General features: G+C 40.7%; 1 long non-coding RNA gene across 12 annotated transcripts in view; it reads left to right on the top strand.

The window, feature by feature from the left end:
• LOC147581273 (uncharacterized) overlaps positions 1-25,149 on the top strand; it is a 276,532-nt gene that overhangs the window by 9,577 nt on the left and 241,806 nt on the right. For 10 of the 12 annotated variants that reach the window (XR_015251617.1, XR_015251623.1, XR_015251622.1 and 7 more), the window contains exon 3: positions 5,968-6,093. The exons of the other annotated variants lie outside the window; for them this stretch is intronic. This is a non-coding gene — a long non-coding RNA (uncharacterized LOC147581273). The remainder of the gene's footprint in view (positions 1-5,967; positions 6,094-25,149) is intronic. 12 annotated transcript variants of the gene reach the window in all.

The following is a 25,149-nucleotide window of genomic DNA, read 5'->3' as shown; positions in this document are numbered from 1 at the left end:
TAATGCTGGCCTCATAGAATGAGTTTGGAAGCTTTCCTTCCTCTTTTAATTTTTTTGCAATAGTTTGAGAAGAATGGGGAATAGCTCTTCTTTAAATGTTTGGTAGAGTTCACCTGTGAAGTCATCTGGTCCTAGACTTTTGTTTATTGGGAGTTTTTTGATTACTGATTCAGTTTCATTGCTGGTTATCTGTCCATTCAAATTTTTCTATTTCTTCCTGGTTCAGTTTTGGGAAATTATATGTTTCTAGGAATTTTTCTATTTCTTCTAGGTTGCACAATTTGTTGGCATATAATTTTTCATAATATGTTCTTAAAATCCTTTGTATTTCTGTGGTATCATTAGTTACTTCTCTTTCATTTCTGATTTTGTTGGAGTCCTCTCTCTCTCTCTCTCTTTTGGTGAGTCTGACTAAAAGTTTATCAATTTTGTTGATCTTTTCAAAGAACAGCTCCTGGTTTCATTGTCCTATTGTGTTTTTTTGTTGTTGTTGTTGGTTTCTATTTCATTTATTTCTGCTGTAACCTTTATTATTTCCTTCCTTCTACTGATTTTGGGTTTTGTTTATTCTTTTTCTACGTCCTTTAAATATAAGTTTAGGTTGTTTATTTGAGGGTTTTTTTTTTTTTTTTTTTTTGCTTCTTGACATAGGTGTGTATTGCCATAAACTTCCCTCTTAAAACCCATTTTGCTGTATCCCAAAGATTTTGTACCATTGTGTTACCATTTTCATTTGTATCCATGTATTTTTTGATTTCCTCTTTGATTTCTTGGTTGCCCTAGTCATCTTTTAGTAGCATTTTATCCTCCATGTATTTGTGTTCTGTCCAGCTTTTTACTTGGGGTGACCAAGCTTTGTCTTAATTCCTAAAGTGTGGAGATGTCTCTCTCTCTCTTTTTTTTCCTATAGGGGAGAATTATTAGCCCTCATTTGTGGCCTGGCTAGTAGGGTTTACCATTGACTACAACATCATTTCAGTATCACAAAAATAAAGTGTGTAATATCATGCTCACATTTGATTAAAGCATATTTAACATATGTAAATGTCATATTGCTTTGCAAAATAAAGACATACTAAAATAAATATATAAATAGTGTAGGCTACTCCACCAGTTATCCCACTCAATTTGTTCATAGAGATGGGAATCTGCCTTTTCACCTGTTGGCTTCAGTTCCACTTACCTCCTATGGATTATGAGAATCGTGCTAATTGGAATATGAATCTAATGTCAGAATCTATGTCTATAGAGATGTTTTTGAGATGACATGGCTCTCAAACTCAAGCCAGTTTGTTCACCTGGGCTACACTGAAGAATCAGCAATCTGTCCCAATAATGAATGGGAAATGACCTATGCCCGACTTCCTGAGGGACTATTCCAATACCAGACCTTACTAACAGATTTTCATGGGTAAATTTGATCAAGTGATATTTTCACTTTTAATTCTTCACTTTAGAACCAAGGTGTAACTTGTGTAGAGTATGGAGTTTTCAGATATGAGAAAAGACTAAATGTTGGAACAGCTTAAGAAGAAAGGGTTTGTGGCAATATTGAGCCAATGTTCTCATAAATTGCCTTAGCCTTACTTTTTCAGCAGTAGGAAAGGTGAGCAGATCTACTAAGAGGGGAAGGCACCATGGTTGTCTGAGGATCAGAAACTTTTAAGTGGAGGCATTCTCTGCTTTCCCTTCTAGTTAGCTCCTCATTTCTGGAGCTTAGATCTTGTTCAGACTTCATTTTTTTGGTCCAGGTGCTTTAGAGCGCCAACCATGTTCTAGGCATTGGACTAAATGCTTTGTATAGTTTTATCTCATTAAAAATTTGTAACATATCAAGAATTATTATTATTCCCCATTTACAAATAATGATGCTATGAAGTCTAGGTTATTTATTCAGCTAGTAGGTGAAGGAGGTAGGGTGGGATATGGATAAGTCTAACTGTAAAGCCTACGTCCTCTTTTCAGTATACAATATCCTCTCCTTTAAGCTTCAAATACTCTAGCTTTATTAGGGCATTCGTAGGGGTGACTTGGGTGCCCTTTGAAGGACTTTGTGAGTTCATTTCCTTTCACCCCTATGTAAGAAGTCTTTCCTGAGTTTCTGTGAATTATAAGGGTAAACCATTTCGTGTAGCATGGCCCAAAGACATTACATGGTTGTACCAGAAAGGAGGCTGTGTCCTGCCATAGTGGCTCAGCTACACTTTCTTTGATACCTGTTTGGACTTCATCAAAATCTTTTGTCTTGTGGTTTTGGTAGCGTTTGGGTAAAGCTTATATATGAAAGTGAATGGTTTAGTTTTCCTGATAGAAAGTTTAATTTAGCTCTCCAGCATGTTGCTTTTAGCTCGTTTGTAGATATAATCGTTTACTTAATGAGGATGCATCCTCCCTTTCAGAGTACAGACTTTAAAATGAATTTCCATAGATTTACATAAATTCCCTGGGGACCACTATCATGTGAGCAAAGAAAGAATTGCCCAGCTGTGTTCTGATTTAATGGAATTATGAAGCTTTAGGGTGTGGGCTCTGAAAAAGATATCTAGGGGAAATAGTCACTCAAATTGTTGGAGAAATAAACCGTTAAATGAATTTGCTCTCACTCAGATTGGAGATGATTTTAGAAGCCAGCATCAGCCAAAGTTTTAAAAAACTCATTTTAGGAAAAGTTGGTAAAAATGCTGTACATTTCAGAAATCACCTTTTATTTCTGAGAATGAGTGTTAATATTATATGACAACAGATTTTGCGTAGAGCATTTTTATTTTAAATGTGTTTAAAATGGAGAGAGTTAGCAAATGCTCTATATCTCATGCTGTCAACTCAAAATAACAGCATCTTTAGGTACACTTACCTTTAAATCTAATGTGAGTCTCCAATGTTATCTGGGCCAGAGTTTATTAATGGTGGTCTGTATGTCTTTCACACTCCAATTCCTTCCTCAGTGATATGAAAAGATCTATGAAGGTTTCGGCTTTTGGAGCTCAGAGACTTTGCCTTCTGTCTAACTTACTTTGAATCTTTCTTTATTTTTTATTCTTTTTATTTTTTTAATGTTTATTTTTAAGAGAGAGAGCGAGCGAGCAGGGAAGGGACAGAGAGAGAGGGAGACACAGAATCTGAAGCAGGCTCCAGGCTCTGAGCTGTCAGCACAGAGCCCGATGTGGCTCTCGAACCCACAAACCACAAGATCATGACCTGAGCCGAAGTCAGATGTTTGACTGAGCCGCCCAGGGGCCCCTGAATCTTTCTTTAAATGGTGATGTCCCAATTACATTGTACTCTGTGATTGGTTCTATAGGTTGGTTACAATAACATAACAGCAATGGGAAGATTTCATAATTCTCTTGGCCTTGGAGTATAGCCATGTGAATTAAGTCCTTTTCAGGATAATACCTCAGCATTAGCCAGGAGTCTACAAATATATATCTTTGGTTCAAAGAGGCTTACTCAAGAGTATGAATGGATTGATATTAATTTATTTTCTGTGTTGGAAAAACAACCACTGATAAGAGTCCATAAGGTCCGTCCTTGTGTATGAAAACATAAATTAGTCAATAAGTATTTAGCAATGTGTAGAAAATGCTTGAAGGTGGATGCTAAAAAGGAAGAAACATTTGTCCATGGCATTGGTATTTTTTAGCATCTATACAAAGAAACAATAATAATAACTAACATGTTTTGTGCACTTACTATGCTCCAGGATTTTCTTTTTGTCATCTGTCATAAACTTCACAACAACCTATGACTTAGGCCCTCTGATTATCCCATTTTACAGATAAGAAAACAGAAAGCTAAATCATTTGCCCCATATGGGGTAGCTAGGGTGGCAAATATGGCACATTGGCCCTGGAAGGTAGGATCTTTTTTCTCAAATTCCTATATGTATTTTAAAAAGTTTTTTAAATGTTTGTTCATTTTTGAGACAGAGAGAGAGAGAGAGAGAGCAAGTGGGGGAGAGGCAGAAAGAGAGGGAGACTCAGAATCCAAAGCAGGCTCCAAGCTCTGAGCTGTCAGCACAGTCTGCCGAGGGGCTCGAACCCATGAACTGTGAGATTGTGATCGGAGCCGAAGTTGGACACTCAACCGACTGAGCCACCCAGGCGCCCCTCCTGTAGATACTTTATTGTGGTTAAATGTACATATACAACATGGGTGTTATAAACACGGGCGTTCAAATATCTGTTTGAGTGCCTACTTTCAATTCTTTGGGTATATACCAGAAGTGGAATTGCTACAACCTATGAAATTCAATGTTTAATTTCTTGAGGAATTGTATACTGTTTTCTATAGTGGCTGCACCATTTTAAACTTCCCCTGGCAGTGTACAAGGGTCGCAATTTTCTACCTTCTTGCTAACATTTTTTTTCTAATAGCCATTCTGATAGTATCTCATTGTGGTTTTGATTGTCATTTCCCTAGTGATTAGTGTTGTTGAACATATTTTCATGTGCTTATTGGCCCACTTGTAAATCCTCTCTGGAAATATGTCTCTATATATCCTTTGTTCATTTTTAAATAGAGTTGTTTTGTTGTGTTTTGAGTCATTGAAGTTCTTCATATATTCTGGATATTACTCCCTCATCAGATAATGCCTTCCACTATCTTCATAGTATCCTTTACATTCTTGCCTGTGTTCAGAGTCTATGCTCTTAACCACTACACTGAAGTATATAACCGAGGTTGTGACATTGCTACCACCATATCCCCTTATGATGAAATAAAGATAAGAGGCTGTGTTGTCAGGGGATGCATGAAGAAAGCAGTGAGACCTCGCACATTCTAGATGTGTTTAGTGCATATTTCTTGATGAGTCTGTTTTTGCATAATGATTGAAAAAAACGAGTCAGCTGTGTCGCATCCTCCCGTTCTTTGCCATGTATTTCTTGGCCATTCACAAGAAGAGGGGAGCAATGGGAATGGGGGGTGGGTGCCTGGCTGTGAATGGAAGATACATCTGCCAATCTTTTAGCTTTAGATACATTGCCAGGACGTTTTCTTTTCTTTTCTTTTTTTTAAAGGTCACTTATTTTGAGAGGGAGAGAGAGAGAGAAAGCGAACATGAGTGGGGGAGAGGCAGAGAGAGAAAGGGAGAGAGAGAATCCCAATCAGGCACCGCACTGTCAGGGCAGGGCCAGATGTGGGGCTTAAGCCCATGAAATGTGAGATCATGACCTGAGCCAACACCAAGAGTCAGACGCTTAACTGGTTGAGCCACCCACATGCCCCACCACGGTGTTTTCTGGCAGAAGTTTGATTTAACCTGACTTAAAGAGGTGAAACAAAACCTCTCTTCACTCTCATTCACTGCCTACATCTAGAAACTCACTTTTCCTTGGAGCTTAAAGGAGGGAGGAAGGAAAAGAGAGAACAATCCTCTCTCTCGCCTCTTCTTCTTTGCCTGAGGTGGAATTAAACTCTATCTTCCTGGGTGTTGCTGATTACTGGGGTGGAGGAACTGGGCACAGCATCGAGACCACATTGTGTTCCTTCATCTGAAGAAGGTATTGTAAGTGTGACTCAGGTTTCAGTTAGAGCTCTTTGCTTCTAACTGCATACCACCCCCCCCCCCATTTGTCTCTAGGTTTTGGATTTTGGATGCATGTAAGATACAGTGTTTTCTTCCCCATACTGTTTGTGAATTATTAAGTCTATGCCTCAGGCTCAGAGAGGGGCCTTGGATAATGGAACAATAACAACCTGTAAAGTAGAAATTAAGAAAAGTCCCTCTTCTTCTCATCCCAGTATATAAATAAGCCTGAGGCACTCACTTTGGAGTCACATGCTTGGCTTGAGGCTCTTAACATTCTATCTGTTTAGAGGAATCATCAAAAGAGCTTGCACACCTGATGGTTATGGTGTGAGAGCTGTCAGGAAGTTTGCAGTCAGAAGAGCCTTTTGTAAGGCTCTCTGGAAGCCTGCGTGGTATGGTAATGGCTTCCTCCTCCTGCAATTGTTGGTTAATAGGGTCAAGAGAAGATTGCGGTGAAAATGGGAGAGCAGAGGGATGGACTTCAGGACCATCCTGACGGTGTTCCAGGGGACAACTTCACTCCCAGCGGAGAGACTGCAGGCCAGGTCTCAAGGCTCGCTGTAAGTATCATGTGTCCTGCATCTTCAGACTCCAGAGATTTTTCTCTCACCTTCCAGGGCTCCCCAGCTTGGCCTCAGTCCTCTTATACACGGGAGCCATGGGAGTCTCTGCTCTACATCAAAGACCAAGAAAAAAGAGTCACTTTAGGGGCCCCTGAGGGGCTCAGTTGGTTAAGCTTCTGACTCTTGATTTCGGCTCAGGTCATGATCTCATAGTTTGTGGGTTCAAGGCCTGCGTCGGCTCCACACCTGCTTGAGATTCTCTCTCTCCCTCTCTGACTGCCCCTCCCCCTCTCACACTCTCTGTCTTTCTCAAAAAGAATCCTAAAAATGGAGTCATTTTACAGACAATTTTCATATTCATTTTGTTTACCTTATACCGTGTGCCGGATGCCTACATATTTCGTTAAATTCTGATAACGACCCTGAGACAGATTTTATTATTCCCTTCTGCTATTGAGGAACCGGAGTCTGTAGATGGGAAGTGAATTCACTTGGGATGACATTGTGTGGAAGGTAAAGCTCACAGTCTGAGTAGGTCTTCTTGACTCTACAGCCCATCTTCCTTCCTGGGCTTCTTTTACCGTCCGTTGACCTTCCTTCCCTTTAAACTCTCATTTTCGATTCCAGGAAACAAAGGGGGAAAAAAAAGGGATGCTTTGCATGAATTTTGTTAACTGAAATTAGCATCAATTATCACCTCTTAGAAGTGAGTGCTGCTGTTTCTCGGCGTTTCAGAATGACATCATCAAGCCGGATGCCACCCAAAAGTGAGTCGGTGGTCCTGTTCTCATGATACAGGAACTCTAGTACATGCCCCATTTGGTCTGTCATCTCGTCCACTAGCACAGCTTACTAAAGAGGGGTTAGAGGCAGTTTCCACGCTGCTTACGGAAACTTGGCGGAAAGAACTGTCGCACAGGTGGAGATAATGTCATTCAGCTGCCACGAGTGCAATTTACAAGACAGAATTGCTCCTCTTCGCGTTGTGGCCAATGGCAGAGCCCAAGCTTCTCATTTCATGGCAGAAACTACTTCCGGACATAAGTTTTTCTTTCTGCAGCTCAGTTGTTGGCTTATTCTTACTTGTTTTTATCAGCATAATGCTTTTTTGTTGTGGTGTCAGTTTCCTCACATGGTTATTCTCCTGCCAAGTGCAGTAATCAAAGTGAATTAAAAGCATTATTTATTGATTTTTTTAGAGAGAATGGGTTTATTGTACTTTATTTATTCTTAAATAGGCTAATTTGATCCAAAAACCCTATTAGAGTTAATAGTGCCACTGGTAAATATAATTTACCCAATAATCTAGAAAAGGTTGTTATTTTCCTAAATAGAGCATAAATGTTACAGTTCTAATCATTTTCACATGATGCTCAAAAAAAAAAAAAAAACGGCAAGCAAAGATTCAAGTTTGCCTTTTGAAAAGCATAGCGGAGGCACTTGGCAGCTCCTTAGGCATCAGTTTTTCTCGAAAAAAACTACACTTAGGTAGCACGTGTTCCACTTAGTAGCTATTGTCATAATCGATTACTGGATATAAAAAGGACGACCATACGAATTTCTCAGAGGGTCAGTATGTAACTGGAGGTGTGGCAGAGAGCATGTTTTCATGCTGTATTTCTAAGGCTGGTGCTTAAGGGTTGGGAGAGAGCTTTTCATCATTATCGGTACAATAATAATAGCAAATCTATAGCATCCCGTGGTAGTAGGCACTACTATGAGCAATTTTCATGTAACAATTCATTTGAACCTTAGGGTTACCCTGGGAAGTAGTAACTATTATCACCCCTATTTTACAAGTGAGGATGCAAGAAAGTGAAAGTGAAGCACAGAGAGTGAAGTAACTTGCTTCGGATTACACGAGTGGGAGAACCAGAGTACATATCCAAATACCTGACGCTAGAGTTTGCAGTCTGAACTGCTGCCCTCTATGGCAACATTTATTGAGGTCATACTATATGTCGTGCATTATGCTAGGCACTGATACTGGAGAGAGAAAAATTCCTCGGGATAAACAGTCGAGCACACATAGGCACAAATCTCTCTTCTTCCCATCTTTAGAGGTCATTTAGAAAAAATTTAATTCCAGGGGTGCCTGGGTGGCTCAGTGGGTTAAGCATCCCACTTTTGACTTTGGCTCAGGTCATGATCATAGGGTTCATGAGATCGAGCCCTGCGTCGGGCTCTGTGCAGCCAGTGCAGAGCCTACTTGGGATTCTCTACCCTTCTCCCCCTCCCCACCCCTTCCTCCCCTGCTCGCACTCGCTCTCAAAATAAATAAACAATAAATAAATTTTAATTCTCGGATAGTTAACATAGTGTTATATTAGTTTCAGGTGTACGATATAGTGATGTGACGATTCTATACATAGTGCTTATCATGGTAAGTGTACTCTTAATCCCCTTCCCCTCTTTTACCCATCCCCCTATCCACCTCCCCTCTGGTAACCACCAGTTTGCTCTTTAGAATTGAGTCTGTTTTTTGGTTTGTCTCATTTTTATTTCTTCATTTGTTATGTTTCTTAAATTCCACATATGAGTAAAATGATATGGTATTTATCTTTCTCTGACCAACCTCTTTCATTTAGCATTGTACTCTACATCTACCCATGTTGCTAATGGCAAGATCTCATTCTTTTTTATGGCTGAATAATATTCCATGGTATCTACATACACCATTTCTTTACACATTTATCCATCAGTGGACACTTGGGCTGATTCCATAATTTGGCTATCATAAATAATTCTGGAATAAACATAGCACATATATCTTTTCAAATTAGTGTTTTGTATTCTTTGGGTAAATAGTCAGTAGTAGAACTCCTGGATCATATGGTAATTCTATTTTTAATTTTTTGAGGGACCTCCATACTGTTTTCCACAGTGGCTGCACCAGTTTGCATTCCCACCAGTAGTGCATGAGGATTTCCTTTTCTCCACATCCTCACCAACACTTGTTATTTCTTGTATTTGTGGTTTTAGCCATTCTCATAGATGTGGGGTGGTATCTCATTGTCATTTTGACTTGAATTTCCCTGATTGTGAGTGATGTTGAACATCTTTCCATGTGTCTGTTGGCCATCTGGATGTCTTCTTTGGAGAAATGTCTGTTCATGTTGTCTGCCCATTTTTTAATTGGATTATTTGTGTTTTTTTGGTGTTGAGGTGTGTAAACTCTTTACATGTTTTGGCTACTTTATTTATTTATTTATTTATTTATTTATTTATTTATTTATTTAAAAAGTTTATCTATTTTGAGAGATAGAGAGGGAGACAGAGACAGTGTGTAGGGGAGAGGTAGAGAGAGAGGGAGAGAGAATCCCAAGTAGGAATTCAGCACAGAGCCAAGGACATGGGGCACAATCTCCCGAACCATGAGATCATGACCTGAGCAGAAATCAAGAGTTGGATACTTAACTGACAGAGCCACCCAGAGGCCTCTTGAGGTCACCTTTGAAGTTTCAAATAGCTGGGAAAGATTTTCCCCATTGCCAATGATTTGTGTAGCCATTAACAAAGAAGTTCTGCTCTCCATGATGGAAGTGTCACAGTGATGCCCTTAGAGTTAGGACAAAGCATAATAATAACTGTACCAATGACCATTTATTGAGTGCTTCCATGAAGTAGGCATTATGCTAGATGCCGAGAGAGACTCGTGGAACATTCAAAACTGTAAGTGCTAGGTCTAATTTGAATGGATCAGTACTCCCAACCTCACCTCTGTGTTTTTTGCTTTGGGGACAGTCCTGTGCTTATTCTTCAGCAGCATTCTTGCCTTGTGCCTGGAGTCACAGGGGAGTGAAGGATATTCCCTCGTTGGTTTCATGGTGTTAGCTGTGCGACACCTCTCCTCACGCATAACCCAGAAATCACACCCGAAACTCAAGCTAGTCTGTTTTTACAGATTTTTTTTGGCGGGGGAGAGGGGGAAGTCAGCCAATTTCCACACTCCCCTGATCCTGTTATTTTCATTATCACACTTCCCTGCATTTCCTAGTTTCAATTAGGACTGAAAACAACGTACCGAAATTGCATGAGCATCTCTGTTCAGAGTGCTTCCCTCTCCTTGGAGGGGAGGCAGCCCGTCCTCTCCCCAAGTAAGGTCAAGAAGTTCATCAGACTTCTTCCCATTTGTTAGATGTGCAGACTCTTAAAAGCTGGGCAACTTTCGGAAAGGTCTATAAAATTTGAAGTAAATATTTAAACTGAACTTCAAAAAACTTTCAAAGTTTGCGTATTGATACTTCTTTTTTTTTTTTTTTTTTTTCTTTTAGCAGCTAGAATTGTGAATTGCTGAACGGGACAGCCCTGGGCTATGAATACCCATGATTCCTATTTGGATTGCTTAAAGGTTTTATCATAAGACAGTCAGTTGAAATAAGGGTGAAAAAGGCCTAATTCAGAAGACCCCCACAGCTAGAAGGATCCTTCTTCAGCTGTTGTAAAATCTCCATATTAGGTTTTGACAACGCTGACAATATAGTTTGAAGAATGTTTGTTTCTCTCTGTGTCTGTCTCCACACCCTGGAGCATGTACACACATACACACACGTGCAAAGGCAACATGACGGACTGAGTCAGGAAGAGTAGGTAATAGGGAGATATTCGTAGTTTACTTAAAAAAATTTTTTTTCTTAATGCTTACTTATTTTTGAGAGAAAGGGTAGACAGAGCATCAGCGGGGGAGAGGCAGAGAGAGAGGGAAACGCAGAATCCGAAGCAGGTCCCAGTCTCTGAGCTGTCGGCACAGAGCCCAACGTGGGGCTCAAACCCACAAACCGCGAAATTGGCCTGACCTCATGACCTGAGCCGAAATTGGTCTCTCAACCGACTGAGCCACCCAGGCGCCCCTCATAGTTTACTTTATACTTTCATATATTAGGATTTAAAAGGAATAAGTACACATTTCTTCTGAAATTTTATAATTTTAAAAAAAGTACTCAAAGAAAAACTTACACTTCCTTTGTTGACAAGAGAATATTATCAGGGGATGGTAGCCCTTACCTCTCAGAGGCTTAACCTTCACTGGAACAAATGTCTACATTTGCATAACCTGATCCTAAAATAATTCACACATTAAACAACCATTATTTACCTGCCATGCTGCATGACAAAATAGTTGCTGAGTGATTTTATAATTATACATTCTTGGTGCCATGCCTTTGGCTGCCAAAAGACAGACCTGCCAATCTAACACATAGTTTTATATTATTTTTATGTATAAGCAAAGGCTAAAAATAGGTGATTTTTAAGAGTTTGTCATTTCATTGCATTGTCCTAAGTAAAATTGTAGCTCCACAATAGATATTATAAAAACATTTTAGACAGGGCAGTGTTCTATGCAGATCATGTTCTTTTACACAAGTATCTCAAGTATCTGGATCATTGACAGGATTTGAAAGAAAAAACAATAGCCTAAAGCCTTTGGAATCTTTTATTCAGATCTATTTTCACAATTACACAACTGCAAGTTCGCGCTTGATTTTTTTTTTTTTTTTAATAAAATCCATTCTTATCCATAAAATGTTCCTGGTTTCCCCTTGCCGATGGTGGAGCCAGCTTAAGATGGGAGGGAGGTAAAGTTTGTCTTCGGAGCATCTGGTCACCTTTCTTTTCCCTTTGGGTAGTTATCCTTTCTGGCTCTAAGATATTTATGAATCCATAATCTCTTTTTGGAATGTATCTGATAACCTCATGTCCACTTGGATGTTTATATCTGATAGCGTGTTGTCTTCCTGCCAGAGAATATGTTTTTAAGTCAAAGGACTAACTTTCTAATGGCTGAATGTTGACTATCAGAAAACAGGAGACAATGTGGGAGAAGATAATCACCCAGTGCCTCAGACGTAATAAAATGAGTATGTATTAGAACGTGCTTTTACCTATCTTGAATCCTCTCATAAACTATGTTTTGCTAGTACTATTAGAGAAAACATGGATTGGATAGATCCTCTATATATCACATTCTGGTAATAAAATATTTTGATATTCCCTTGTTACATTTTATTTTTGCTAACATCATTATCATAATTTTAAAGTTCAGATTTTAGCCTGTGATGACTTAGCGTTAATTTGCATTTAGTTAAAAACAAGACAGCCCAGGGGCACCTGGGCAGCTCGGTTGATTAAACTTCCCACTGTTGGTTTTGGCTCAGGTCGTGATCTCACAGTTTGTGATATCTCACAGTTTGTGCGATCGAGTGCCACGTCGGGGCTCTGTGCTGACGGCTTATAACCTGCTCGGGATCCTCTCTCTCCTCTCTCTGCCCCTCCCTCTCCACCCCTAAAAATAAATAAACAAACTTAAAAATGTATTAAAAAACACTGGGAGTCCAAATACTATTTTATTTCAATATCTTAGTATTTTCAACATCCAAAAACTTAGAATCGCTATAAAGCAGCTCTCTGAAACCTTAAATTGCATGAATAATGATAGTAACAAAAGCATTTATTGACTGCTTCCAATGTGCTAGACACTGTGTTAAGTTATTTTTATGCAGTTGTTATGCCCAGAATTCGTGATCCCCAAAGACCACTAGGGAGCCGAGTCCGATGCAAAAGCAAAGAGCCTTTATTCGAGCTAGCTCGAGCTCAATCCCCTACCTGCACCGACGCAGCGGTGAGATACCAGGGAAAGAGCGAGTTTCAAAAGGACAAATGTTTTATTGGGGCCTGGGGGCAGTTGGTGAGGTAATGGCTATGGCCTCAGCCGATTGGCTGGGGAAGGGTCCTGGGGAAGGGTCGAGTCCTGTTAGGCAGGTGAGGGGGGGTTACTCAAGGGGAGGAGGTGTGGTCAAGGTGAAGGACACAGAACAAGATGGAGTCGGCTGGCGTAAGCCCGCCCTTTCACAGTCTGTTTTTCAATGTTCATAAGGGCCCTATTCTATAGGAATGGACTCCCCCTCTTTACAGAGGAAGAAGCTGAGACAAAGAAAGCCTTTGAATGGGTCAACATACAAAGCCAGTGAGAGACGGACTCAGAAGTCCAGCCTGATTCTGTTTCGCTCTGAGGTCCTTTGTTCCCAGTCATCCCAATCTGCATCTAATTATATCCCACGCCCACCTTTGTTACATGACAATTGCACACCAGGTCGTACCCTTAGATGCTTCTAGACTCACCGCCACCTCATTTAATCATGTGAAGTGGCCTGGCCAATCTTGCCCTGCTTGGAAGTAGCAGGTCTCCAATCCAGGTCTTATGACTTCAAATTGAGCAGTGTTTCTACCATGTGAGGCTGAACTCTCAATCAAGCCCAGTATGACATTAAGTAGAATTCTTGAGATGGGATCTTTGGTGCACTCAGAAAGCCTTTAATCTCATTTTCTTTCAGACAAAGGAAAGTCTATCATTCACTAGTTTGCACTCACTGAGTGAGGCATCAGTTTAAAATCAGACTACAACTTCGTGAATGTCATGCATCATTTCTATTAAATGAGACCTACTCTATAGTTTGTAGCACTTTAGAATAGATTATTTTGGGTTTAGCTGCTTGCTGGAATCAAACTCAACCCTGCATTGATTAAAGAGATTTACTCAGTGGTAACGTTTAGCTGTTTAGGGTGTTTTGAATAATGGACAGATGATCGGGAATGTTCTTGTGGAATGGCATGAGTGAGAAGCTGTGATGCAATGAAAAGGAGGCAGGGTTTAAGGAAGGGGATATTGTTTCCTTGACTAAGAAACCAGCTGAGAAGAGCAGTAGAGGCAGATGGCACATGTTGTAACAGGTGCAGATTGGTGACCACAGGTATCTTGGGTGGGGGGTGGGGGTCTCGTGAACAGGACTCTCTCATTCTCAAACTGAAAGTCTATTGGCAGCTCTGAGTCCCCAGGGCTTCACATATTTCTGTTTTAAACGCCCGCTTTTTCTTTGCCTTTTGGCTTTTTTTGTCTGCAAATATTCGCTCCCCTGTCCCTAGCAGCTTCAAAAAGAGTCCGCCCATCTACCCCAATTTTCCCCAAGCAGGCATCTCCATACTCTGTGGCATAGTCACCATCTTCTCCCTCTGTCATCAGCAAGCCTTGAGTGCTCTCAGCATGGGGAGCAGGGGGGTGGGTCGTGGGGTGAAGAGTCTCTTTATGGCAAAGGGTGTTAGGAAGCACTCCCTTTTTATCTGGGATACCAGATTTGTGGGGGATTTGATTAATCAGATAAATTATATTCCATGAAACCCTGATTTTTATGTTATTTTTTTAAATGTTTATTTAGTTTTGAGAGAGAGAGGAAGCACACATGAAAGACAGAGAGAGAGAGGGAGACAGGGGATCCGGAGCAGGCTCCGTGCTAACAGCAAAGAGCCCAACCCTGGGCTCAAACACACAAACCGTGAGCCCAAGTCGGATGCTTAACTGACTGAGCCACCAGGAGCCCCTTTGATGCACTGATTTTTAAAGCAATCATCCTTCCTAATGCAGTTTTAAAATGTAATGCCCATCATATTTCCTGGGGCTGCAATAACAAAGGCTGCTGAAACCCCGGGGGCCGGAGGAGGACACCTTGTAGGACTTCTGGGTCACCCTGATGGACATGGTGGAGGCCAGTGTGGAGACTGGAGTGGAGGCGAGTAGGCTGAACCTACCTGAGGTTTGAGAAGAAGCCGAGAAGCTGCTTCTATGGTCGATGCACTGATTTTTAAAGCAATCACCCTTCCTAATGCAGTTTTAAAATGTAATGCCCATCATATTTCCTGGGGCTGCAATAACAAAGTACGAGAAATCGGGTGGTTTAAAACAATATAAATGTATTCTCTCACACACAGTACTGGAGGCTGGTAGTCTGCAATCAAGCTGTCAGCAGGGCCATCCTCTCTCTGCAGGCTATAGGGAAAAATCCTTCCTTGCTTTTTGCAGCTTCTCGTGGTCCCCTGCAATCCTCAGTATTCCTTGGCCTACAGCTGCACCATTCCAACCTCTGTGCCTGTCTTCACTTCTTCACAGGGCCTTATTCCCTGTGTTTGTGTGTCCTTACCCCTTCTGGGGACACCAGTCATTGAATCTGGGGCCCACCCTAATCCCATGTGGCCTCACCTTAACTAAGTACATCTGCAAAGAACTTCTTTTCAAGTAAAGGTCACAATCTGAGGCTCCATGTGGACATGAGTTCTGGGGGGGCAGGGATAGCAGGAGAAACTAATCAACCCACTACAGGATGTTATTTCATGTTGGGCATTGACTCGGCACTCAAGGCACAATGATGAGCAAAAACCAACATGGTTCCTGCTCTCTTAGATACTATAGTCTAGCATGGAAATTAGGTGTGGATCAAGCAGTGTTTTCAAGAGCGCCGATGTATGGAAGGGCATGTGCTCTTTGAGAGCATGGATCAGGAGAAATTGATCAGGAAGGTGGAAAATCCTGCTTGGATACTGAGGTTTGAGCTAAAATATTAAAGATGAGTGGGGAGAGGTAAGTAGGTTAGAAGTGGAGAGAAGAGAGAAGAGTGTTCCAGACAAGAGGGAATGGCAGGTGTAAATGACTTCTGGTGGGAAGGAGCACATTGCAAGAGGTAAAATACAGCCCTGCAGTTGGTATTTCTCACACCAAGCACTAAAAATCAGAATATGCCCAGACTGTGATCTCTAAATGTAATATACAGCCAAAAACAGATAGAGGAACCTGGAAAAATGTCTGAATCCTGGTTTAGAGTAGGAAATATACTAGATTTTTATCTTGTTCTACCAAAGAGTAAGGAAAGAACAGACTACTGGGATTCTGTCAAAAGGGTTTGGGAGCCATCTTGAAGAGGCTTGTACTGGCCAAAGTATTGCTTGTACTGGGATAATTTGAGCATCAATCGGAAATTATTGGAAGGGGCTGAAACACATCGCTTTAAAACTTAGGACTACCAAGTGATGCTAAACAACTCACTTTTTAAACTTTGGTGGCTGTGAGGGAACCAACCTATTTTCTAAAAACTGGTAAATAAGATGAAAGAATCAAGCATTTATTTCTATTGTGTGAATGCGTTGTCTTCAGGATAAACACAGAACTGATGAAGATTCAGTTTGTAGAGGTATGTCAGCTAATAGATGACAAAAGAATGAGAACATATTACCATATTTTAAACCCCTCATGAAGCAGCGGTATTTCATCATTGATTCACAGCTGTCTAAAAGAGAGTTGAATTGTAGGTACCTCTATGAATATTCTACTCCATAGCTGAATCTGAATTAAATTAGGCTTCTGGATCTAACTACAATATCAGGAACATGTTAAATGACATGATAGAGATGCAGTCAGCAAAATCTTAGCATATGCTGAATTCTTCAAGAATAGATTATGTAGTTTCTTTTTTTTATTTCATTTAAAAATTTTTTTAATTTATTTTTTTAAATTTGCATCCCAATTAGTTACCATATAGTGCAACAATGATTTCAGGGGTAGATTCCTTAATGCCCCTTACCCATTTAGCCCATGCCCCCTCCCACAACCCCTCCAGTAACCCTCAGTTTGTTCTCCATATTTAAGAGTCTCTTATGTTTTTGTATTATTTTTTGTTTCCCTTCCCTTATGTTCATCTGTTTTGTCTCTTAAAGTCCTCATATGAGTGAAGTCATATGGTATTTGTCTTTCTCTGACTGATTTTGTTAGCGTAATACCCTCCAGTTCCATCCATAGTTGCAAACGGCAAGATTTCATTCTTTTTGATTGCTGAGTAATACTCCATTGTATGTATATACCACATCCTCTTTATCCATTCATCCATCGATGGACGTTTGGGCTCTTTCCATACTTTGGCTATTGTTGATAGTGCTGCTATAAACATGGGGGTTCATGTGTCCCTTCGGAACAGCACACCTGTATCCCTTGGATAAATACCGAGTAGTTCAATTGCTGGGCCGTAGGGTAGTTCTCTTTTTAATTTTTTGAGGAACCTCCATCCTGTTTTCCAGAGTGGCTGCATCAGTTTGCATTCCCACCAGCAGTGCAAGAGTTCCCCTTTTTCCGCATTACTCACCAACATCTGTTGTTGCCTGAATTGTTAATGTTAGCCATTCTGACAGGTGTCAGGTGGTATCTCATTGTGGTTTTGATTTGTATTTCCCTGATGATGAGTGGTGTTGAGCATTTTTTCATGTGTCAGTTGGCCATCTGGATATCTTCTTTGGAAAAGTGTCTATTTATGTCTTCTGCCCATTTCCTCACTGGATTATTTGTTTTTTGGGTGTTGAGTTTGATAAGTTCTTTATAGATTGTGGATACTAACCCTTTATCTGATATGTCATTTGCAAGTATCTTCTCCCATTCTGTCCGTTGCCTTTTAGTTTTGCTGATTGTTTCCTTCTCTGTGCAGGTTTTTATTTTGATGAGGTCCCAGTAATTCATTTTTACTTTTGTTTCCCTTGCTTCCAGAGACGTGTTGAGTAAGAAGTTGCTGCGGCCAAGGTCAAAGAGGTTTTTGCCTGCTTTCTCCTCGAGGATTTTGATGGCCTCGTGTCTTACATTGAGGTCTTTCATCCATTTTGAGTTTATGGTGTAAGAAAGTGGTCCCGGTTCATTCTTCTGCATGTCGCTGTCCAGTTTTCCCAGCACCACTTGCTGAAGAGACTGTCTTTATTCCACTGGATATTCTTTCCTGCTTTGTCAAAGATGAGTTGGCCATACATTTGTGGGTCCATTTCTGGGTTCTCTATTCTGTTCCATTGATCTGAGTGTCTGTTCTTGCACCAGTACCATACTGTCTTGATGATTACAGCTTTGTAGTATAGCTTGAAGTCCAGGATTGTGATGCCTCCTGCTTTGGTTTTCTTTTTCAAGATTGCTTTGGCTATTTGGGGACTTTTCTGGTTCCATACAAATTTTAGAATTATTTGTTCTAGTTTTGTGAAGAATTCTGGTGTTATTTTGATAGGGATTGCTTTGAATATGTGGATTGCTTTGCGTAGTATCGACATTTTAACAATATTTGTTCTTCCTATCCAGGAGTGTGGAATCTTTTTCCATTTTTTTGTGTCTTCAATTTCTTTCAGAAGTTTTCTGTAGTTTTCAGTGTATAGATTTTTCACCTCTTTGGTTAGATTTATTCTTAGGTATTTTATGGTTTTTGGTGCAATTTTAAATGGGATTGATTCCTTGATTTCTCTTTCTGTTGATTCATTGTTGGTGAATACGAACGCAACCAATTTCTTTGCATTGATTTTATATCCTGAACATTGCTGAATTCATGAATCAGTTCTAGTAGTTTTTTGGTGGAATCTTTTGGGTTTTCCATATACAGTATCATGTCATCTGCGAAGAGTGAAAGTTTGACCTCCTCCTGGCTGATTTGGATACATCTAGTTTTCTTTAATAAATGAATTGCCAGGAGAAAAATGAGAGGGGAGGGCTCTGTCAATTAAAAGAGACAAAGGACCTAACAAACAAATGCTGGATGTGGATGTTATTTGGATCCACATCCAAACCAACCCAGTGGTAAAAACAAAAACCAAACATGTATTATGCAATCAGAGAAATTCAAACACAGTCTGGATATTTGATGGCATTAGAGAATATCACTTTCTTTTGGGAGGCAAGGATACTGTCATTTTGATTATGTTTAAAAAAGAGTTCTTGCTTTTTTTAGATGCATACTGAAACATTTATGAATGAAATAATACAATAGCAAGGATTTGCTTCAAAATATTCCCACTGTTATAGGGGAGGAAAGAAACAGATGGTAAAATAGATAAAACAAGCAAAGCCCTGAGTTGAAGAGTTTTGGAACTGGGTGACGGGTGTACAGGGAAATCATATTCCACTCTTTTTAGTATTCTGTACTTCTGTCAATGAAAAGTAAAAGAGAGGGAAAAAAATTAGGAAATAGAAAAGAACACTCTGTGAATTCCTGCTTCTTTTTTATGTCATTGTGTTTTTTTGTACTTCACTCTGGATAGTGCTGGTTTCCTCTAGAATGGTCACCAAAGTAACAACTCTGTTGTATCTCCAGGCAGGGAACATGCTAGATTTATTGAGTCAGGATCCCTTGACGTTGTCTAAGTGTTGAGTTACCAAGTACCACAGGAAACTGGGAAAGAAGCTGTGTACATTTTCCTTTCCTTTTTTCCCCCCTACTTACATGTTTTCTAAAGGAAAGATAAACCCAGGAGAGGATGTGAATAGCATACTTAAAAATACAGACCATATTTCTTTTTTCCCTGAACACAGCAAGTTTAAGCTAAAAACTAACTTAGCAATTTAAACAATGACTACTTCATTTTTAAAAATAGTTTATACTGTATAGACACTACTTTTGAGTGAAATATCAGTGCTTGCTTAAGAAGGTTGCTTTTATCATTTTTGAATGTTCTTTTGTTCTGAAAAAACAAAAACAAAAACACTCGACTTGAAACTTCAGTCAAGCTGGGGTTGGTGTATTTATGCTTAAATCACTTGACACCCTTTCACACTGTCGGATGACTGTAAGAAGTTAAATTTGTTGTCATTTTAGAGACTATCAGGGGGCTCCTGGAGTAGAGCCTGAAGACTCTCCATCTCAGGGTTCTGAGTTCAAGTCCCACACTGGGCATATAGCCTACTTAAAAAAACAACAACAATACAGTCTATCAGAAATGTATTTTGGTGAAAAAAACTTTATGGATTATCTATACTACTGAAGGTATAGGAGAGGATATGGTGAGAATCTCTATAAATCCTCAGTATTACAATGTATTAAGCACATGCGACAATCATACAAATAAACAAAATCACAAACTTTTAATCAACACATATTATCAATAAATATGACCTAATACAATACAACTTGTAGAAATCAGTCAAGGAAATAAATATGTTGACAACACCTAAATGTATTTCTAGCTTGAACCTTTCTGTTGAGCTCTAAAATGACAAATTGACTTCTGGATAGTTCCACCTGTATGACCTTCCCACAAACAACTAAAAAAATCAATAAGCTTAATTGAGTTCAATTCAACATTCATTTATGGAGCCCCTTTCAGTAGATGTGTTAGAAGCTGGGGACACAGAGATAACTAAGATCCAGCCTCTGATTCAAAGAGGTCACACACACGTACAACAACCAGAATTAATTCTTCACCAAAACTTTTGCTCTTTTCTGAGTTCCGTGTATTGGTGGATGGCAACATGCAGTCCCCACAACTAGAAACATTTCAATAGTTTCTGGCACATTTTCCCTCACAACCGCCACAAAATGGCATTCAGTCCATTTTCTAAGTCTTTCCGATTTACGTCTCGAGATTCTCCGATTCTGTACCTTCCATGACAGTCCCGCTGCTACCAAGTAGTTTTACACTTTGTCATCTTTCTCTTGGAGTATTGTAACAGCCTCCTAACTGGTTTCTCTGCTTCCAAATTGTCCCCTCTCCTCCCTGCCCACCTGTCCTCTTTCGCCACCAGACTTGTTTCTTGAAAACAAAGATCGAATCACATTACTCTCTTGTTTTCAAACCTTTTCTAAATACATTGCGCACCTTTGTAGGCTTCCAGACTTTCTGCAGGGGCCACACACAAAGCCTACAGAGGACAAGCAGGTGGCACAGGGAGAGAAGACCGTGCAGATGCCGCACCCTATCTGAAAGAGGCACAGCTCCTTTGCTCCGGCCCTTTGGGAACAGGGCTGGGCCCTGTTTTGCCAAAGCTTTTACTTTTTTTGTTTTGTTTCTGTCAGAAGCTAGCAATCCTGATATTTATTGGAGTCCCTTGGTTTTGAGATAATTGGCTCATATTTTGAACTCACTTTGCAAGACCGCTTATATTTGGGTCATTTTGTGAACTCTGCTTTTTTGCTTTGAACATCTCATCGTTATTTGTATGGCCAACTCCTGTTCATCTGTTAGGACACAGACCAAATGTCCCTAATCTGTGAATCCTTCTCTAATCCTAGTCAGAATTAATAGCTCACTGGTCTAAATTTCCATTAACTTTAACTGAACTTGAATTTAACAGTAAAAAGAAAAAGAAAAGTATACCATGCTTGATTTCTACGATAGATTATTTAACACAGTGAGAGTTTACTGGGGAAAAGGTCTATGTCAATGTCAGAATTAAAGAGAAACTTGATTTTCTCCTTCTATTCAGAAGTTATAATCTAACAAACCAAAACTTCATAATAAACAATTTTTGAAAAACAAGAGTTTGAAACAGAGGAAAGAGTGAATCTGTTTTAAACACCCCTTTCTCCATCAAAGGCACTGCAATGAAAGATAATATGTAAGAGGAGAAAGCAAAGAGACATAGCTGGACCTTTAAGCCAGATGGACTTCTCCATCCAGCAGAATTAGCACAGAGTGGGGGGGGGGGGCAGGGTGGAAGGCACCTAGACTGGTCTCCTGGTTCCCAGTGGGGATTACAGCTCCTGCTGAGTAGAGGAGGCCAAATGCATTCAGTTCCACATGGGAAGCCACAGCCAGACTCGCTACTCTGGTGGGTAAAGGAGGAGCAAATACAGATATTTCAGACGTACAAAGACATGTAATAAACAAGAGTTTATTGTGTCAATGACTCAGCAAAAAATTAGCAAAAGCAGTAGGTTAAGGAAAAGTGAACCCAGTGGTTAGGCATATGGGCTATAAAACACAATGAGCACAGAAACTGATAAAAATATGTTGGTTGACTTGAGTATTTAATATCAAAGTCTCTCTCTCTCTCTCAAAATAAATAAATTAATAAATTAATTAATTAATAAAATTAAAAAAATAATATTTGGGGGAACAAAAAATTCACCTTTACGTTATGCAGAATAGAGGGAAACTACAATAAAAATTACAAAGCATTTAGAAACAAACTACAGCATTTCCTACCTATTTACTGTGTGTAGCAGAAATGCAGCTATCAATTAGCCTGTCATCACCTGGCTTTCGGGTTGGGTGAAGAATCAACCCGGGAGCTCTGTACCCAGGAGAGACTCAAAACAATTCAGAAAGATTAAAAACGTAGACAAGGAAATAGGGGGTAAATGCTAAGCAACAAGATGGAGTTATGATACACGCATCAGTCCATCAGGGCAAAAATGCTCAATGGGAAAAGGAAATGTACTTTAAGAATAATAAAGGGTCCAAATCCACAAGTAGATGCGACCGTTTTGACCTTCATCAATAAATACCCGAATGAGAAACAAAACCTGATCCTTGGCCTGGCCGCCACCGTGCCGTGTGCACACCCTGCGCCACCATCAGAGAAAGAAATACTTTCCGAGTTAAAATGTGAAAAACCGTGAATGCTTGTGTCCCCTCCAGAAACAAAGCCTCGTGGCTCTTTGCTGTAAAAGTTGCTGACTCTCTGAGAGCAATGCTATCTCTGACATCTGAAGATAAGCAGCAATTCTTGCAGAGGGGATGATCATTTGAGGGAAAATGGATCCCCACCGTCAGTGGGGTTAACGAACAGACAAATTGTAACGTTGTGTTTTTTAATCTTTTAAATACTGGCTAAATCCTTTATTCAAGAAATCTCTCGAAGCCTGGGCTCCACTACAAATACTGTTTTACTGTTCAAGTTTCTCTTTACTACAACACCAAGGTATATCCAGAATAAAAAGCAGGAAATGTAACAGAAACACATTTGGACAGAAATGGACAGATGCGTTCAGAAATGGGAGGGTGATGGTAACATTAACTCTCCCTTTTGGACCCCTGACTCTCTGAGGAGGCACAAGTGAAAAAAGTGTATAACATTTGAAAACTATGATTGTATTCAGACCCAAAAAACAGAACGTAATTTTCTTACTCATTAACTTTGTCACTGTCGATTACCCATGAAGAAAGATGAAATCAGTGCACTTAAACTACCTTCTGCCACTCACTCCCCATTTGGTTTGTATTACTATTGTTAAATTGATAATATTCATAACATTTTTCTGCAGAAACATTCTCTCGTACATTTGGTTATTTACTGCTATCACTAATGCCTTTATCACCGATTCCCTAGGCATCTCTTACTTGGCTACTGCACAGTTTTGTTTTGTTTTGCTTTGTTTTGTTTTGAGAGAGTTAGAGCGCGAGTAGGCAAGAGTGCAAGTAAGTGAGGGACAGAGAGAGAGAGAGAGAGAGAGAGAGGGGGAGAGAATTCCAAAGCAGGGCTCCAGCTCATCTGATATGGGGCTTCCGCTCATGAACTGTGAGACCATGACCTGAGCCAAAGTCAGAACCCACTGAGCCACACAGGCACCCCCAGTTTTTTTCTCTTAAAGACGCTCTTGTGAGTTTTCTCCCCAGACCCCCAGTTCTCCAGTATTTGGAAGTACCTGTGTGCGGCTGCGCAGTGCCATTGTTTAGGTCTGTAGGTGGACCTCTTAGGTTGAATTCTAGTCTTTGCCACTCACGATGTTACGTTGAGCAAGTGACCGCCCACGTTTCCTCCTTAAATGAGGGACCTCCATATGTGCTCTTTATTCTATTTGTTGGCCCCGCTGCAATCCACCCCAGCTCCTCTCTGGGCCCTGCTCTGCCTCATTCTCTTCCCCCAGGAGGCTGACTACTGCTCTGTCCATCATCTGGGCTGCCTGACCATTGGCTTCCAGTTACACTGGGCCAAGGGGAAGGGCATGCAGGAAATTAGGCGGCAGGGGTGGGAAAGGGCGAGGTGGGTATTTCTTCCTTGCTTCCTCCCTACTGCACCCCTTGTGAGGACAGTCCCTGGGGGTGGCCACTCCTAGCTCCAGCTCTCTCTGAACTCTGATGACACCGCGTTCTCCTCTTCTCCATCCTGAGAGTAGGAATGATGTTCTACTGCTCGGTTTTCGGCACATCTTGCCAGATCTTGTTGTTCCTTAATCTTGACTAAGGTTAGCCTTCAACCTTTAACCGTTAACTAACCTTTAACTTGTTCTTTTGCTTGACCGTTCTAAGAAGTTTCTTTTATTTTGTAATGTGTAATTAATTAATTTACGTAGAGGGTGTGTGAGTGAGCACGTGCATGAGCGAGTGGGGGAGGCGCAGAGAGAAAGGGAGAGAGAGAGTCCCAAGCGACTCCATGCTGCCTGCACAGAGCCCTACACGGGGCTCTACCTCAGCAACTGTGAGATCTTGATCCGAGCCCAAAACAAGAGTCCGATGTGCAACCAACCTGAGCCACCCAGGTGCCTCCTAAGCAGTTTTTGTATTAGTCTCTTCATCTGAAGTGTTTTGCCTGCCGGGATCCTGACTCATCCGGTCCTTAGGACTCTCTTAAAGATACAACTCTCAGACTGACTTGCTAACCGTCATTTTGTGGCTAACCTCCATGCCTGGGGCCACAGGGCACACACAATAGATGGCATGCTGTGGCATCACGATTACAATTACTCTCATAGGGGTGTGAGCTGGAGAGGCAGCGAGGGCAAGGCTTTGGAAGATAACCAGGCTGTTGTACTCCCTGATATTATGACAAGGATGATGACAAATATTTCGGGGAGTGTTGCCGGACTCTGAGTGTGCCAGAGAGTATAAAAATAGACTACTTTACCTTCAAGACAAAAGTGGAGAACCAGAAAGGTTCTATGGAGGCTTCGAAAGAATTCCTTCCTAATCGCTTCTCGGCCTTCTGGCTAAGATCAAGTGTAGAAGAATTCCTTCCGGCCTATAGCTGCAGAGCCAAAATGAAGAAGGATCAGACCTAAAACTGAACTGCTTGGTTGCCGAATTACAACTCTGGTTAAGCCTGAGTCTCTTTTGCTAAGATCAGAACACTGGCTGGGAAGGAAGAGATTCTGAAGTAGGGACATTCGTGCAGACGGCATTTGAATCTTCAAATCATCCAGAACCTCCCTTGTTGCGATTTCAAATAGTCCCTCCTCTCCTGTCTCAGGAAATCACCCTTTTCTTTCCCTGAGAACTTGGAATGATATTTCCTGAGGCTGTTGCCTTACCTGGGGGATGCCTTTTCTTATAGACCCAACCATAAGGCCTCCAAGCCCGGAAGGAGAGTTAAATCACCGCCCAGCACAGGGGGGAACTGTGCATTCACATGGGGGGTGGAAGACATGGTAAATAGGCCAAAGGAACTAGAGGTGCTTCTTACTGCTTCTAGATGGGCCAGAACCCAGGATAGTACATGACAGAATAGATCCTATTAGATCAGGATTTCCAAATTTTGACTTAAAGGCCAGTGGCCCACCCCCT

Source organism: Puma concolor, chromosome B2 (assembly GCF_028749965.1).
Source record: "Puma concolor isolate L17-30 chromosome B2, mPumCon1.1.hap2, whole genome shotgun sequence".
Taxonomy (NCBI): domain Eukaryota; kingdom Metazoa; phylum Chordata; class Mammalia; order Carnivora; family Felidae; genus Puma; species Puma concolor.
Note: the sequence above shows the minus strand (reverse complement) of the source record. Positions and strands in the feature narration are given on the sequence as shown.